The 19,244-nt window shown below is 41.1% G+C and overlaps 1 protein-coding gene across 1 annotated transcript in view; it reads right to left on the reverse strand.

Annotated features, from left to right (window-relative positions):
- The window catches only part of CYFIP2 (cytoplasmic FMR1 interacting protein 2), a 143,066-nt gene that overhangs the window by 120,248 nt on the left and 3,574 nt on the right, over positions 1 to 19,244 (reverse strand). The window lies entirely within an intron of this gene.

Raw genomic sequence — 19,244 nt, forward strand, 5'->3', positions numbered from 1 at the left:
GGAAGGAAGGAAGGAAGGAAGGAAGGAAGGAAGGAAGGAAGGAAGGAAGGAAGGAGAAAGAAGAAAGGAATGAGGGAAAGAGAGAAAAAGAAGGGAGAAAAGAAAAGAAAAAAACCCAGTCACCCACATGAGAACAGACAGAATCCAGTGGGCTGAGGCCAAGCCAAAGCAGGTTCAGGGTACATTGATATCTTGGCAGTCCTGAACCCATATCCCTTTGGGACCAGCCAAATGAAAGGCCAACAGCCTCTGGACCTGATGAAGAAAAGAGTCTTCCTAAACCCCATACAGATGACTGAACTATTTCATCCTTAAGTGCTTGTGTGAGTACACCTTCCTGTTGTGAACTGTGGTAACAGTTAAAAGCCACAACCCAACAAGGGCATATGATGTTCAGAGACAGCTTCTCCTTTCCTGTCCTCTGTGCACCACCCACTGGGTAACCTGACATCCAGGGAAATGGGAGGCAGCCTGGTGAAGTTGAGACCTCCCTGGCCTGGGAGTCAGCAGACCAGGACATATCACTAATACTGGTTCGGCTGGTTATTTCCTTCTTCCTCACCTATAAAACAAAGTTGAACTACTTCTAAGGTCCCTGCAGGCCTTCTCTGATTCTTCTAGATACTTCGTTTCTTCTCCTGGGTTTCCCCAAACCTTTCAATTGTTTTTTGTTTAAACCAGAATGGTCCTTGAGGAAAGAAATGAAAAGAGCACTGCCTGGATTTGGAATCAGAGGCCCTGGTTTTTTGATCCTAGGTCTACTTGAGTTTGAGTCTGCTTCACTAGCTGTGTGTTGTGGAGCAAGTCTCTTAACCTCATGGCCTCAAAACTTAAAACTGTGAAACAGGGAGTGGGGTGGGGGTGCTTGTGGTTGAAATAGCTAGGATCCTGTGTTGACAGCCAATAAATAAATGAGTGAATTAATGAATAAATTTACAAAACAGATAAATTAAGAGTGTGTGTACCTATGCATTGTTGTTCAGTCGTGTCTGACTCTTTGTGAACCCATTTGGGGTTTTCTTGGCAGAGATACTGGAGTGGTTTGCCATTTCCTTCTCCAGCTCATTTTACAGATGAGGAAACTGAAGCAAGCAGGGTTAAGTGACTTGTCCAGAGTCACACAACCAGTGAATGTCTGAGGCCACATTTGAACTCAGGAAGATGAGTTTTCCTCACTCCACGTTTGGTGTTCTATCCACTGCACCACCTAGCTGTCCCAATATATGTATACACACACATATAAAGGATTCTCATGCTCTTTGTAAAAGCTGCTCCTATGAATCATTTCGGAGATCATTTACAACTGCTAACCACCTGGGGGAGACCGGAGAAATTTAGCTTATATGTCCAGAAAAGAGGAAAAAAAACAAAACTTGAAAATCCCACTAAATTCCATAGGCAGTCATTAAGTACCCACTTTGCTCAAGGTATGGTGGAAATAAAAAGATAAAAAATGACAGTTACTGATACAAGGCACCTATATTCTATTAGAGATGGACTTGACCCATATGCCAGTGAGTAGGAGGTAGCTTTTAGTTAGGTTGTCACATGGCAACAGGGAGACCCAAAGTACTGTGGGAAAATCTGATGAGGGAGAGAATAGTTTCAGCTGTAGAGATCAAAGGAATGCTCCATTGGAAGTGATGGCAATTTAGTTGAGCCTTCAAAAAGGAAAGCAGGAATTAGATGAGCAGAAATGAGAAGGGAGTAATTACAGGCTTGGGGAATAGTCCTCGAGAGTAAGAGAACTCCAAGGCAGAAAGCAGTGGAACAAAATCGGAGGAATGGGTCATATTCTCATTACCTGAGATGGAGAGTGTGTAAAAGGTAAGATACACACATATATCCATGTATATGTATAGACACACACATGTATGTGTGCACACACACACATATGAAAAAGGCTACAAAGGCAGGCTGGAACCTTGAAGGCCAGGTCACAGAGTCTGTACAGCATATAAATCATTTCAACTGCTCTAATCAACTTTACCCAGCAATCTTTGGCTATTGCCCAAAGTGAGGAATGCCTATATGGTCTTGCTTATTTTTCTTACTTGGGTTTCCGAGCTATTGTGCAAGCTTCTGACTGAAGATGATCCATATTCTTTACCATTTGCACATGGAATGGGCCCAGCAAAGCTGCAGTCTCTCCATGTGTGGGAGGGTACAGATTTGTCTTAATAGGCAAGTCAGACGCCGTGGTCTGGCACAGCTCGGGGAACCTAAGTATCCTTGGTTACATAGACGACAGGGCTGGTGATACATTTTCAGCACCAGCTCTAGCGGTCGCCACTGACCATGGTAGGAGAAAGGACAGTGGCTTGGTCAACAAGGGTGCTGTGGGAACTTGGCTGTGGGACTGAAGAAATCCTGGCCCCAGAGTTCCAGCCTTGCTGACATATTAGCAATTGTTTTGTATTAAAATCCCCTATTTTGTATACTCGAAGGGATAAAAGGGAAAAGAAAAGTCTTGTCTTTGAGGTAGGAAACTAGTGTGCTCAAGGATTCTGCTATGAATAATTAAAAAATCTTTTAACCTCTGAAGCTTGGAAAAGGAGAAATTATAAATAATAATAAGAATGAGAGTTAATGCAGGTTAGTGAATAGAGGGCCAGTGCTGGAATCAGGAACACCTGAATTCAAGTTCTGCTTTGGACACACACTTAACCACTCGGTATCCCAAGCACTCTTAAAAGAACAAATTACAAACCAGCAGATAATCTGCATTAGTGGAGGGAATTTTCACACTGGGAATTCCACACACTGACACAATAGCAATTCCCTGCCTCAACACCATCATCCAGCTCCCTAAAACAAATAATAGTGTATGGCTATGTAAACCTTGTGACTTTCCAAAGAAATTACAGTCCTGTTAATCACATGTACAGCCCTTTTAGGCAGGGAAGATAGAAATCTCTCTCCATTTGACAGATGGAAGAAATGAGCCCCAAGAGGTAAAGTGAATTGCCCAGGGTTGTGCTGCTATAAGAATCAGTATCAGAAAAAAAAAATTGTAGTCTTTTAAAAAATTCTTTAAAAAATTATAAACTTGACAAACATCAATAAACAAGAACATTTCCATAATCAAAGGAGAGAAAAAGGATGTTTATATATGAAACTATAAATCTATTATGTACAGATTTTTCTAAGTATATATTACATTTAATACGTAGTATATACACTAACCTTCTTTCGTGTGCCCCCTTTTGAACTTCCTTTTGTTATTTTTATATGTTTTTATAATGTTTCATTGATATTCTTTCTTATCTTCTTTTAAAAATTAACTCCTACTCCCCCAAAACTCTTCTTGTCCCCAAACAAAAACCTTCCCTTATAACAAGTATAATAAAACAAAGAAAATTCCCACTTTGGTCATGTCTAAAAATGCGTGTCTCTTTCTGTATCTATAATCTATCCCTTCTCTACCAATAGGTGGGAAATACACTTGTTTCAGAATCAGTCTTCTGGAGTTGTGACCTGTTGATCTGCCTCTTAAGTTTTACAAAGTTGCCTTTCTTTATGATATTGTAGTTAGTATGTAAATTATTCTCCTATCTCCGCTTACTTCCCTTTGCTTCAGTTCATACAAGTCTCTCAGATTTCTTTGAATTCATGCCTTTCCCCATTTCTCACAGTGCAATAATATTCCATTAAATTCACATTCCATAGAATCCAGCTTTCCTGATGATCACTCCTGCTCTTTCACCATGGATTGCCCCTGTTTTTGCAAGTTGCCAAACTTATTTTATTTATTGATTTATTAGCCAGAAACTGAACTTCTTGGCATAATAATCTTTCTGAAGTGAACTGTAATCATGTCCCTCAGAGCTTTTCAATGGCTCGTCAATATTCACCAAATTAAGTCCTAACTCCTTAAGCATTCAAGGCCCTCCATGTTCTGGCCCCAATTTACCTCTCCAAACTTCTCTCCCCTTATTCCCTTCCATATACCCTAAACTCTGTCCAGACCAAATCATTTACTTGTGATTACCTTTCATCCCATCTCTGTGCTTTTGCTCTTAATTTCCTTGACCTAGAATATCTTCCCAAAACCAATTCTAACTCCTTAGGTCAAATAATAATAATCACTAGCATACATACATATACACACATACACATATATGTATGTATGTGTATATATATACACATATACATTTAGGGTTTAATATGTACCAGGCACTGTCCCGAGTGCTTTACAATTATTCTTTCATTTTTAACCCCCCATTTTACGATAAAGACACTGAGGCAAACAGGGATTAAGTAACTTGCCCAGAGTCATACAGATAGTAGGTGTCTGAGGTCTGATTTGGATTCACGTCTCTCTGACTCTGGGGTAGCTAGGTGGTGTCATGGTGCCATGGACAGAGTGCCGTGCTTGAAGTCAAGAAGACGTCTTCTTGAGTACAAATCCAGCCTCAGACACCTAGTCTCTGTGTGAGCCAGGGCAAGTCACTTTACCCCATTTGCCTCAGTTCTTCATATGTAAAATGGGGACATACTGGAGAAAGAAATGGCAAACCACTCCATCATCTTTGCCAAGAAAACCCCATGGGGTCATGCAGAGTCAGACAAGACTGAGCATCAACTTTCTAACTCCAGGGCCAGCGATCTATCCACTGCCCCACCTCGCCGCCAATCAAGACCAAGACTGAATGTTCCTTCCTATATAAAGTCTGCCTTGAGTCCAACAACCAAATATGAAATCTCCCTCCTCTGAACACCCATGGTCTTTTGTTCTTATCGCTCTAATGACATCTTGTTCTCTCATTCTGCCTTGTATTCTAGTTATTTATGTATTTGTCTTTCCTGTGATGTTATAATATTAAATGAAATGCAAAGAAGTGCCAACATTTAGTTACTCCTTCTCAACGTGTGAAGAAATCTTTCCATCAAACTTGATAGAACTGAAAAGCAGCTAGACGCTGATGGCCAAAGGATCAGCCATGCCCCAGTGGCTCTTTAAAAAGCAAGATATACTTCTCTGGCATACAAGGCGATGTAGGAGACAGCTATGACAAACATGAATTCTGGCAGTTGAGAAATGGGCTACCTGTAGAAGAAGAACCCAGCTCTTGAAAGGTAGTAACTCCTTGCCCAGTGGAGGAAAGGGGATTCTCCTTCCTCCTCCCCATTAGCCCTGGCATTTTCCGTTGGAACTACTTGCCCAGGAGAAGACCTTACCCAGTAGGGGGGAAGGTCTGGGGAGACCATCATAATGACATGCCTAGGAAAGATGATGCATCCAGGGGGAAAGAAGTGAGCACACCACAAAAAAGGTGGATAACAGGACCTTGCCGTATCAGAGCTGTGTTGGTCACACGTGTTCCATAAGTAAATGCCTCTCTAATAATGTACTCCATAGATACGCCCAATCATCCTACTAATATATTTGTGAGAGAGTAGGCCCCATGTTTACGGGCAGAATGGTTTGAAATAATAATGGCTAGCATATACTATCTTGCAAAGAGCTGTACACCTGTACGTGTATACATGTGTTTCATTTGCTACTCATAACCTCCCTTCAAGGTACGCACTATAATAATCCCCATTTTACAGATGGGGATTACAGAAGAAACTGAGGTTGAAAGAGGTCAAGTGACTTGTCCAGGATCACATACCTAAGAAGTATCTGAAGCTGGATTTGAACTCAAGTCTTTCTGACTCCCAGGCTGGTGGTGTTACCTAGTGGACAACCTAACTGTCTCTACTGTTCTTATAATGGCACCTCAGTAAATGCCTTTGTTTTGTGCTAATTATGTCCTCCATCTAATGATTAAAAAGTAAAAATACTAGTGGGAGCTTGTGAATTATAGTTTTAGGAATGCAGACCTACATACCCTGGGGACAGTCACTTCCCAGGGACCCAACTTTAGAGAACACATTAAAGGGAGGAAACCTAGAGGGGACGCTACAGATGCAGAAACTGTTAAAGGTAGAAAGGGTTGTAGGACTTATTTGGTCTAATCATCTCTTTTTATAGGTGAAGAAAATGAGGCCAGACAAAGGAAATTACTTAGCCCAGACCATATAGCTAGGCAATGACATAGGTGGAATGAAAAGCTAGGAGTCCTGATGTGGTGAAATGTTTACATGCTATTCTTGATTAAATGGCTAATCCGACTATGCTCGTGAATTCCCAAATGATCGAAATTCCTGGTATTCATAGTAAATAAACAGTTATATGATGTAGCCCTGAGTTACATGGTGAAAAGGACATTGGACTGAGGGTCAAAAGAACCTTCTCTCCATTCAGCCACCACCCTGACCTCTTGGCCAGGCTACTGGTTTCCATGCATCCAATCCCATGGCTCTCCAATATATCCTCCACACAGGTGACAAATTAATATCCAAAAGCACAGATCAATCATGTCATCCCCTGCTCGAGAAGCTCCAGAAGCTTCTTCTTGCCTCTAGGAGAGAATGCAAACTCCTTTCTTTGACTCTTACAGGACATCACAGCTTCCCTTCGTAGGCTTATTTCTCATGACTCTCCTTCATTCTGTCTAGTCAACCTGGCTCACTTGCTATTCCCCCCACCCTGACAACAATCCATTTCCCCACCTCCACGACCGCATAGGCTGCCTGCCATACCTGGTATGTTCTCCTCCTTCATCCCAGAATCTTCCTATAGCAAACTAACTTGATCACTACCTTCTATTCCCCAAGATGTTAGTGCCATTTCCCTGGAAATTACTTTGTATACACGTTGTGCATATTTTATATTTAACTATCATTATACATATTCTATATCTCCCCCCCACTGAATGTGAGTTCCTTGAGGACAGGAACAGTTTCATTTTTTTTAAGGCAGCTAGATGGCAAAGTGCACCAGGCCTAGCGTCAGGAAGCCGTTCAGTTGTTTTAGTTGTGTCTGACTCTTTGTGACTCCTTCTTGAGGTTTTCTTGGCAAAGGTACTGGAGAGGTTTGCCATTTATTTCTCCAGTTCATTTTTCAGATGAGAGAATTGAGGCAAACAGGGTAAATCACTTGCTCAGGGTCACACACTCGTGTCAGAGGCCAGATTTGAACTTAGATCTTCCTGACTCCGGGCACCAGTGCTCTATCCACTGTGCCACCCAGCTAACTGGCCTCAGAGACTTACTAGCTTTGCGACCCTAGGCTTAACCCACTTTACCTGTTTCCCTCAGTTTTCTCACCTATAAAAATGGGGCTAATAATAGCACCTACCTCACAGGTTCGTTGTGATGATCAAAGGAGATAATATTTATAAAGTGCTTAGTGTAGTTATTGGCACATAAGTACTTAATAAATATTTGTTCCCTTCCTTTTGTATCCCCAGCATATGGCACACAATAGCTGTTTGACGGATGGTTTTGATAACTGGTTTGATAGGTGGCTGAATAAAGTTCCAGCTTTGATATTCACTATCTGTGCAACCTAAGCCAAGTTATATAAGCCCCATGACTCAGTTTCTTCATCTGTAAAATATTAGAGGTATATTTACATATATTTCCTACCTCCCTTGTACTGAGGACCTCAGAAACCATTAAGCACTATAAAAAAATGAGTTATTATGAAGATGACCAATCTCTTCAATCTTCAATTCTTCCCCAAAAGAAAGTACATCTCCACCATTAGCAAACTCTTGAGTTCACTTTCCAGTTACTTTACAGCCTCAGATATACTTTGCTTGAAAAAACAGAAGGATGGAAAGAAACTGAGTTGTCACTGAACCAACAGATGCCACAATCAATGAAGGTAAAGACACGCCCACATTGCTCCTCTGTGCCACTTCCTGCCTTACAAGGCCTGAACCAAAGGGAGGTTCCAGAGGAAGGGGCCCAAATACCTCTTCTCTTTATTTTTACCACAGATAGTCCATGGGGCTTCCCCAACCTCACCAGAAAAAAACTCCTGTGATGAGAAATCTTTAGGTCAGAAGAGAGAAAGGTACTCTGAGCTAATCAATTAGAATGTCTGAATGATGGGGTTCTATAACATAAAATGTAGCATGTCAGAGCAGGAAGGAACTGTAACATGGAATGTTAAGGTTAGAACAGAAGCTAAGAGCTGGAAATTACCTTAGAACAGAGATTCTCAAAGCTTGGTTTGGGGACCCCTAGAGATCCCCAGGACTCTTTCAGAGGGTTAGTGAGATCAACACTATTGTCATAATGATACTAAGATGTTTAAATTTCTAATACAACAAAAATTGATAGGTGTAACTCACAAAAACAAATCTCTTTGGAATTTTTTTTAAAGAATTTTTAAGAATGTTAAGAAGTCTGGAGAAATTTGAGAGCCGCTGCCTTAGAAGAAGGAATGTATAATGTCAGAGGTAGAAGAGACTTTAGAACATAGACTTTTAGAATCATAAAATAAGGCATGTCAGAGCTGGAAGTGACCTTAGAACATAGAACATTAAAGACAGAAGGAACATAGGCTAGTGCTAGAGGGCACCTTACAATGTAGAATATCCAAGTTGGAAAGGACCTTAGTACTCAGAATGTCTGAGGTGAAAAGAATCTGAAAAGTCATTTAGTCCATCCAAACTCCTCATTTTATAGATGTGGCCCAGAATGATGAAGTAATTTGGTCGAGGTCACACAGCTAGCAGCAGAACCAAGTCTCCTCCTCCCTTCCCAGTCAGCATGGAAACTTTTACCATGAAAATCCAATGTGAAGCAATCTACCAGGATAGGATGAACTGAGGAACAGGATGTCTGATGTGTATATATAACCTCTAGTTGTTTTTTAGGAACTTTGGGGGTTGATACAGGTTCATCATTTAACTTAGGTAACCCAGTTGTCAGAGTTTCCTTCTATGAACTTTTCTTATCAAAAGATTTCAGGCTGCAGGAAGCAATCTAGCCTGATCAGTTTTCTTTATTCCTACATCAAGTCCTGAGATCACATCTCTAATTTCAATCCAAGTATTTACTGTCTCCTAAGAAGCATTCAGGGTAGCAAGAGTCACATTGCCTTGCAGAGATCGAGACTTGGGCCCAGGTCCTGTCTCTGACACTCACCATGTGACTGGGGGTGAATCAGAAACCCTTAGTGCCCAGAAAGCCACTCTGCAGGACTAAGTTACCGATAAGTAGCAGAGATGTCCCAGAAGAGGACATTTCTGCACTGGGAATGCCAATGAAATCACCAGATACAGATTTAAGCCAAACCACTAAATATCGAGGCCTCTTGATCTGTGACTTCATTAGCCTAGGGAGCTCTCAATAGAGATCAGCATCTTCTCTTCAGTTTAGTCTTAGCTGCACAGACTTAGCATTTCGAGGTTAAGTATAAGAAGGTAAGAGCACCGACAACCAATATCTGTCAGAGGCAATATGTCTTCCTGCCTCCAAGGCCAGCTCCTTACCCATTATGCCACTCTGTGTCTCATTTAGCCTCTTTGTTTAGTTATTTCAGTTGTGTCTATGACCCCAGTTGGAGTTTTCTTGACAGAGATACTGGAGTGATTTGCCATTTCCTTCTCCAGCTCATTTTACAGATGAGGAAATTGAGGCAAACAGGGTGAAGTGACTTGCCCAGGGTCACACAGCTGGTAAGTATCTGAGGCCAGATTTGAACTGGGGGGAATAGTGGGAGATAAAGTTGGACAGCTACGGTTTGGTCATTTTTATTCTCCAATGGGGCAAGCAAACCGGGGCACATGCCTGCATTTTTCTCTTAAATAGAAAATATTCTTGTACTGACCCCCGTTTAGACATGTGTGACCTGGGGAGGGAGGATATAGGAGTGGAGGAATGAGAAGCAATTTCTCAAAATTTTGAAATTTCCTCTCAGCAATACTATCAAGGTTTCTGACTAAGAACAGGTCTTCACCTCCCAAGGCTGGCTGAGTCCTTTAATTCTCTTCAGCCAGAAAGGGACTGAAGGTGGGGCACAGCTGCTCTGCTGATCACTGTCATTCCTTCTCTCACACCAGGCAGATCAGAAGACCCCACCCTTCCTCCCTTGCCCCTTCCTTCCATCACCAGCACTCCATATCAGAGCAGAGCACTGAACATGCTATCATCTGAATCTCAATGGAGAACCAGCCCCATCAGCCTTATAGTAGAATGGACACTTGAAAAGCACCACAAGTGACTCCCCACCCTGTTAACTAACTTGCTTCCTGTGTTGCTGTCACGGTGGAGGAACCTTGCTGTTGATGACAGATTTCGCCGTGTGTGTGTGTGTGTGTGTGTGTGTGTGTGTGTGTGTGAGAGAGAGAGAGAGAGAGAGAGACAGAGAGAGACAGAGAGAGACAGACAGACAGACACACACACACAGACAGAAACGGAGACAGTGAGAAAGGAAGGTGTCACACTACTAGAATTCCTTGCTGGTGGGATCCCATCAGAGCCTATGTCCACATTTGCTACTGGCACCTTAGGCACCACCACAAAAGGGGCATAAGAAGATGAGGGAGCTGGACTAGAAAATCTCCCAGATTCCTTTCTTCTCTAAACCTTCTGCTGCTGTGATTCTAAATGCTTGCTGGATCAACCAATAATCAAAGTACAGGTTTGCTGGTTTAAAGAAAGGGTGATGTAAGGAGCTATTTAGAGCTGACAATTTGCTTCAGTCTCAATAAGAATCTGGACATCTAGCTCTTTTCTGTGATGTGATCAGTTATTAAAATCTATAACCTGTTTTGATCATTCTACAGCCAACAGAAACCTTAAGGATAAGCTTCATATTTTGTCACACACCTGACTTTTTTTTTCCTGCAGGTGCAATGCCCTTGAAAGCTTTAGTTACCTGCTTTGGACTTTAAATACCCTGCCAAGATTGGTCTTAAGGCCATACTTTTTTTTGGTAGAATATGAGGAAAATTGTTTACTCAGTGCACACTTCTTAAATCTATTACAAGGGTCAGCAACCTGTTAAGAGACAGGCCAAAAGTTCCAGTTTTTCATGAAAAAAAAAATCATTATTTATTTATTTTTAACATCCTTCACTTTTTTAAAAGCTGAGTTCCAAATTCTCTCCCTCCTGCCTGCCCCTTCCTTACCCATTGAGAAGGCAAGAAATGTGATATCAACTATACACATGAAATCATGCAAAACACACTTCCATATTAGCCATATTGCAAAAAAATAAGCAAGAAAAATAAAGAAAGTGAAAAAAAAAACTATGCTTCAATCTGCACTCAGACTCCATCAGTTCTCTCTCTGGAGATAGAAAGCATTTTTCATTATAAGTCTTTTGGAACTGTCTTGGATCATTGTATTAATCAGAGTAGCTAAGTCTTTCACAATTGATCATCCTTACAATATTGTTGTTACTGTTTACAGTGTTCTCCTGGTTCTGCTTGCTTCACTTTGAATTAGTTCATATACATCTTCCCAGTTTTTTCCGAAACCATCCTGCTCATAATTTCTTATAGCCCAATAGTATTCCATCACAATCATATGCCACAACTTGTTCAGCCATTCCCCAATTGATGAACAGCCCCTCAATTTCCAATTCTTTGCCACCACAAAAAAGACTGCTATAAATATTTTTGCACACATAGGTCCTTCTCCTTTTTCTTGGATCTTTGGGATAAAGACCTAGTAGTGGTAATGCTGGGTCAAAGGATACACACAGTTTTATAGCCCTTTGGGCATAGTTCCAAATTGCTCTCCAGAATGACTGGACCATTTCACAAGCTCCAACAGTGCATTAGTGTCCCAATTTTTCCACATCCCCTCCAACATTTATCATTTTCCTTTTCTGTTATGTTAGCCAATCTTATTGGTGGATTAAAACAATCAGAATATTTTAATTTGAATTTCTCTAAAAGTGATTTAGTACATTTGTTTTATATGACTATAGATAGCTTTGATTTCTTCTTCTGAAAACTGCCTGTTCATATCCTTTGACCTTTTATCACTTGCAGAGAGACTCATATTTTTATAAATTTTACTCAGTTCCCTATATATTTGAGAAATGTGGCCTTTATCAGAAACACTAACTGTAAAAATTTTCCCCTTAGTTTCTTGTTTTCCTGCTAATCTTGGCTGCATTGGTTTTGGTTCCAGTTTTTTTTTTCTTTAATGAAACAGAAAATACCTCCTATTTGGAGGTAAATGCCTCCCTGCACCAACTCTCCCTCCAGTTCATCCTCCACAAAGCTGACAAATTGATATTCCTGAAACACAGATCTGACTAAATTACCCTCCAATTGAAAAATCTTCAATGATTTCCTATTAAATAATAAAGGTTTTTAACATGGGGGTCCACAGATACCCCCAAAGGATCTTTGGATAGATTTCAAGAGTCTGTGGACTTGAATGAGAAAAAAGAACTTGATTTTCACTCATCTTTAACGGAAATTTATAATTTTCTTCCATTATGATTTTTAAAAAAATATTCCAAGGAGGGACCCACAGGCTCTACCAAACTACCAAATAGGTCCATGACACACAAAAAGTTGCAAACTTCTGTTTTAGAATAAAATACAAAATCCTCCAGCCTGGCATTTAAAGCTCCCCACGATTTGGCTCCCACTTACTTTCCGAGTTTTATTCTATATCATTCTCTTTCTTATACTCTCCATTCCAGTCGAATTGTCTGGTTAGCTTCTCCTTGCATATGATCTTGCATCTTCAGCCTGTACCTTTGCCCATGTCTGGAATGCACTCTCTCTTTACCTCCACCTCATAAAATCACTAGTTTCTTTTAAAGTTCAATTCAAGAGCCCCCTCCTGATAAAAAGGCTATTTCTGATGCTTCTAGTTATCAGGACTCCCTGCTGTTGGCTATTTTTTACATTACCTTGTATGTACCCTGTACACAGGGTTGTTTTTTTTTGTCCTGTTAGAATGTAAGCTCCTTGAAGGGAGGGTCTATTTCCATTATGTCTTTGTATAATATTCTCAGTACCTTGCAAGTCCCTTGTACAAGGTAGTTTTACTTAAATGTTTGCTGGATAGAAGTGAAGGATGGAGAGAGTGCTATATGAAAGGCAGGCAGCAATAAAGGATATTTGCCATGCTATCCACTAATTTAAGGGGAGGAAGGGGAGCAAGAAAAGTCAGCCTTCAACTCTCACAGCTGAGAGCGGTTTTCACAGGCTTCGCAGAGGTGGAAGTGGGGGAGTTGTGGAAGTGGGGGAGTTGGGTCAGTGCTCGATGTTGACACATGTGCTGGGAAATGACTGTTCTGTGTACCCAGCCCTAGGGTGCATGCTGTGGGGCATAAAAAAGGAATAGAAATGTGGCCTCTATTTGAGGCACTGAAATTCTAGTGCTAAGACAACAGGATTTAAATTCAGTTTGAAAGAACATTTGTGGGATGCTTCCCTCAAGCACAGACACAGCTTACTTGAATGCAGAGACTGTCTTATTTATCTTTACATTTCCCACAATGCACTCTTGGTAAATGCTTGTTTGAAGGAATGCATGCATGCATGAATGCATGATAGTGGTGTGAATTTAAACCGTGTGCAGACCAGAGAGCAGATATGAAGTTTGTCTTTCTTCTTAGTCTTTCTCTAAGCTCCCTATACGTTGAAAATGTCAGTTCTGTTTAAGGAGATAGGAGCCCTTTTAAGGCACAAGAAGATGTCATATTGTCCAGTGTTATTTGAACCCCCCACCTCCACCCTGGATTTTGTTTCAAGTCAGTTATTGTTTCACTCAAACCTATCCCTAAATGCTAGACACTCTAAAGTTACCTAGTGACAACATGAATGATCAGAGGGTGATCCATCCAAGGAACACACCCCCTTCCCGCCCTATCCCAGCACTGCATTCCCATTCCGTAAATCAATTGGTTCTCTCAGGTCTCTATACAGAGTCATGTTTACTTTCCAAGTCCCTTGAACCCTAACTTAATTGATATCTACTTTTCTGATTATTATATAACAAGAATCCAAACCACCCCCACTGGAAACCAATCCTCAGGCAAGGGTGGACCCTCAAATAACCCCTAGCAATGATATGCACCCAATCCATAGTCTTAGCTGTTTTCTGGCACCTGGGAATCAGGGCTTGGATACCATTTCACACAGGCCCATCACAGCCATCTAAGTAATGGCTGAGGATGGGGAGTCAATCTCTCAAATCTTCATGTTTGGATAAGCATCCCACACTCACACACTGAATGCTGAAATGTCTTTTTATGCCCAAGACTTTTCCAAAAGCCATTTCAGAATTTCTTAATCACAAAGTCCTTTTCAGTCCCTCAGTTGCTCTGTGGTACAAGCCACAATCCCCCTTTTTAGATCAATGTACAGTATGCAATTAATAAATAGTCTCTTGAGGAATGGAAGGGCATCTATCCAAATGGTTCAAACATTCAGGAATATCGTCATCCTCCATTCTATTTCCGTAGCATTTTTCTCCTAAGACTTTTTGCTTTACAGACATTATCTCATCCTTAGGATTTCATAGAACAGGCAGGTAACAAGTAAGATCAATTCCATTTTGGAAATGGAAGAACTGAGAACAAAGAGGTTCTGGGGCTGGCCTAAGGTCACATTGCAAGTCAATGATATAACTAGTGATGGGAAAATCCCCGAACCCCACACCCCTGCTCTATTCATCAGTCCTAAATAGGCACAAGCCTAGATTACTTTTCTGCCTAGCACTTTTCTAAGTAGCAAAATGTTCCCTGAATCTCTCTTGTTGATTGCATAACATTGAGCATACAGGGGGGAAAATTCCTTCCTGACCTTCTGTTCTATGCTTTGAAATGTGAGAATTGCCTCAGCCTTTGCTTACATGGCTTTCTTTAGCTCTGGAATGTTTTCTTCCCCTCCTCTCTATTTAAATTTCAATCAGTCTTCGGAGGTCCAGCTAAACTCTTACCTATTCCATAAAGACCTCCCTGACCCATGTTCCCTTTGCCATATCTTCTCATCCAGGCCTCAGAGAAGACTGAACTTCCGTAGTTATTGAGGCTAGTTTCTCCAGGAATCCCCACAATGCTCCTATACAACCCAAGCCAGAGATGAGCTCAAAAAAGACGCTGTTTCAGAAATTCTAGGTCACTAAAGGAAGCCTCAGCAGAGGTGGAAAATCATGGTCAATGCTACTGTGTCATTAGGCTGCTTGGGTGGCATCAAAGAACCCATCTGCCCCACAGTTGCCTCTGGAAAAAGGGGTAAAAAAAAGCTTCCCAGGGAAATCTAGGTAGCACAGTGAATAGAGCACCGGCTCTGGAGTCAGAAGGACCTGAGTTCAAATTCGGCCTCAGACACAACACAAAAACTAGCCATGTGACCTTGGGCAAGTCACTTAACCCCAATTGCCTTACCTTCCCCCCTCCAAAAAGAAAAAAAAAGCTTCTCAGAAAAGTTATCCTTGGGAGAGAGAAGTCCAGGACAAATCAAACTGTAAGCATCCCTCTGGCCCCTAATATCTGTTGCCAGGTGAAATTGGGATAAAATGGACATGAAGAATAGTCTGGCACAAAGTAGACACAAAGGGGCAATATAGGTCCCAATAAGGCATATGTTACTGGACGGGGAAGGGGAGAAGAAGTAGTGGGCAATAGTACAGTACAGACAAACAACACCTAGAAAGATAGCCAGACAACCTGGGTTCAAAGCCTGGCTCTCTTCTGTTTTCTAAGGGACCCCAGAGAAGTTACCTCGCCTGACCTCATCTCACCTCTCTAGGTTTCACTTTCCTTATTTACAAAAAGAGGAGCTGGACTGGATGATCCAAATAAATTATGTCTTTATAACTGATGATCTTTATGATCTTTCTAACCTGAAATCCCATGATCCAACCTTGTGTTGGTGATAGCTGGTAGTGAGGGTTTAAACGGATGGGTGGATGGATGGATGTTCTACACAAATGATCATAGCACTATACCACATAGGAGCCAAAAGGGATCTTAGGGGTCATCTACTCTAATCCTTCATTTTACAGTTTGGGAAACTGAGGTCCAGAGAGATAAATGAGTGGTCAAAGTCTCATAGAAAGTTGATGACAAAGTCAGCACTAGAACCTATATCTACTGAGTCTTCCCATACCAGGCCACAGGATTTCCTATCCCACCATTTAAAACCAGCTGCAAAAAGAAAAAAAAATCAATGTTATTTGGTAACGTCTCCCTGAGTCACTGACTAAAGGTATAGACCCTGCAATTCAAAGGACCAATATATAGTCCTTTAAAGAAAGTTCTGTTCCTAAGAGAAAGGGACTCTTAATAGCTCACATTTACACAGCCCCCTAAGGTTTATGATGTTTCTTCTTCATAACAATGTCTCTGAGTTTCAGTTTCCACAATTGTAGGACTAGATCATCTCTCTGGTTACTTCCAGGGTGTAGGGAAGGAGCCTTGGAGGAGTGAGGAAGCCCTTGGAATCAGACACTTACCAGCTACTACACTGGACAGGTAGATTAAACTCTGGCTCAGTCTCCTCATCTGCAAAATGAGGTTCAAGATAACACCTCCCTCCTACAGTTGTGAGGATCAAATGAGAATACAAAAAATAAAAAAAAGTTGAATTGGAGAAGCTTTGCAAATCTTCAAACACTAAATAAATGCTAGCTGTTCCTGTTGTTATTCGAATCCTAAATGTTATGAATTAGGGGGTGTAAGTATTATTGTCCCCACTTGACAAAGAAGAAAACTGAGGCTCTGAGAGGTCAAATCTCTTGATTCCAAATCTAACATTTTTCACTATAACATACTTTAGATGAGACATCAAATCACAGAATCTCAAGAAGGATTCTGGAACTGAACAAAAATTCGCCCTACAACCTACCTCTCAAGTTGCTATCTAGGCTCTGCTACCGGTAGCAGACCTTCAATGAGCTAAAAACCTGAGGCTACTGCTATCACTTTTGGACAGCTCTGATGGTTAGGAAATTTTTGTCCTTAGGTCAAACTGAAATCTGCTTCTTTTCAACCTCTCCTCACAGTTCCTAGTTCTGCCCTCTGGCCAAACTGAGAAGTGATAGCCCTTGAAAGTAGTGAATACAAGGAGGTGTCACAGTGGATGGAATTCTGGATCTGGAGTAAGAAAGACCTGAGTTCAAATCCAGCCTCATACACTTATAAGCTATGTGACCCTGGACAAGTTGCCTAACTGCTGTCTGCCTCAGTTATCTCTTTTATTAAAAAGGGGGGACAATAATACCAGCTACTTCCCAGGGTTTTTGTGGGGATCAAATGAGATAGTATTTATAAAGTACTTTGTATTGCTTTGTTATGGGATTTTTAAAATTTCCTTTTATTATGTGGGACTCAGGGCCATTCCTCCTGCAAATTTTAGGTAACAAAGTCTTTTAATATTAATGTCACTTAAACAAAAGCTGTCCCATGGGATGTAAAAATTTATTTAAGAGTCTTAAGCATCCCTTAGTTAAGAAGCCAAGGTGCACAGTGAATAGGGCACCAGCCCTGGAGTCAGGAGGACCTGAGTTCAATTTGACCTCAGGCACTTAACACAAAAACTGGCCTGTGACCTTGGGCAAGTCATGTAACTCCAATTTCTCTCCAAAAAAAAAAGGGGGGGGGGAAGAGAGAGAGAGAGAGAGAGAGAGAGAGAGAGGGAGGGAAGGGGCGTGGGAAAGAGAGAGAGAGAGAGAGAGAGAGAAGAAAAAACCAAAAGAAGAATCTCAGGCAACCCTGACTCCTTGGTAACATATAAATCTTCTTCCTCCTCAGTCTATTTGTGAATCCTCTAAATGTAGTTTAGTCTGTAACCTGACTTAGTTTACCCATGGGGTTTGTTCCCTTGGAGAATGTATGAGATTATGATTTTGTTCAACTTTTATGACATTTAGGAATTATTTAGGACATTTAGAATATTAAGGAAATACAGGATTATGGATTGATCTGCCTTTTAATTCTGATGACCCAAGAGGAATATACAAGATTGTGATATATAAAAGAATTATTTCTTTGTCATTCTGATGTAATTTTGCCTATAAGAGGCCTTTTAAGAATCCTAATGATTCCATTTTCGCTGAGGCCTGGATCTATGCTTGAGCATAATAATAAAACCTGGGTTTTTACATCCATAAATTCTGCATTGTGGTAAACATATATTTGGCAGCATATACCTATCATTTGAACTCAGAGAGGAGATATCTCTCCCATAAGAGTTTAAATCATTAAGGCCTTTTTTTCGTCAGGCTAAATAAACAACTTCAATTTTTAAATGATTCTCCTAAGGTGTGATATTGAAACCCTTCACTTTCCCAATCACCTCTGGCTCTCCAGAGGATCTCTCATCTTCATCTCTTGATATCTTCCAGTTTATCAATATCATTCCCCAAGTGTTCTTCCTAGAATTGAACCTGATACTACAGATATCATCTGACCAGTAGCTTGCAAAGCCACTTCTCTATTTCTAGACACCATGCCTCTCTTAATATATCAATGAGGTGGACCAATGTCTGGGGTAATTACATAAAAATAAAAGGTTAAACCATGCCAAAACCAGAGATACCCTCATGGTACCACCATCGACACTAAAATCACCAATTTGAAGGCCACCTACTGTAGCCCTCTGCTGCCAGCAGTGGTCCCCAGCATACTCTCTGAGATCATGCCAAATCTTCAAAGCTGGAGGTTGATAAATGTCAATTTGTGCCCTATGCTAATTTTAGAGGAGCTGTTCCCAATGTTAATGAGCAGCTTGCTTTATTCCTTCCCTAATTTTGCTTGCTGGTCAGTGTCAGCAACACAGACAGAGTGTTTCTATGGGAAATGGAGCTTCGCAATGAATGAACACAGTGGGGATATGGATTATTAAGAAAATATACTACTGTGCTCCTTATCTGCACCCTCTTTTCCTTCATTCTCCCCTTCCAGGTCTTTTATTTTTCCCTGATCTCTCTATCTCTGAGACAGTCTCTGGTCTTAAATGACCCCCTACCCAAAACCTCAGTTTTATTTGATTTGTATTCAATCCTGACAATCAAGTAAGCTTAACCTATTGCTTAGAACAAGTTTTCACCCTTCTGCTTTCCAGCATGTATCAAGCAGGAAGGCTTGGGTGCCTGTGGAGCCGGTCAGAACTAGCCAGGAAATATAATAAAAGAGCTTAGAGAAGAGGAGAGCTAATGCCACCAGGCAGAAGGCTCAGGCTTCAGAGCTGGCCAATGGCACCCAGCTTTGTAAGCAGTAACACTGCCCTGTTTCCTTCTGCCTGAAAGCTAGGCCCTATGCAGTAACAGCAGCAAGGAAAAATATGTAATGGGGGGATCAAATCCAGCTGATAATCTCACACAATTGGGTGCTAGGCACGTAGCAAATGCTTTCTAAGGATGAAAATGACTTGGCTCTCTCTCTCTCTCTGTCTCTCTCTCTCTCTCTCTCTCTCTCT

Source organism: Petaurus breviceps, unplaced genomic scaffold, assembly GCF_028583685.1.
Source record: "Petaurus breviceps papuanus isolate PSGF00001 unplaced genomic scaffold, PetGlider_PUasm1.0 551, whole genome shotgun sequence".
Classification (NCBI taxonomy): Eukaryota; Metazoa; Chordata; class Mammalia; order Diprotodontia; family Petauridae; genus Petaurus; species Petaurus breviceps.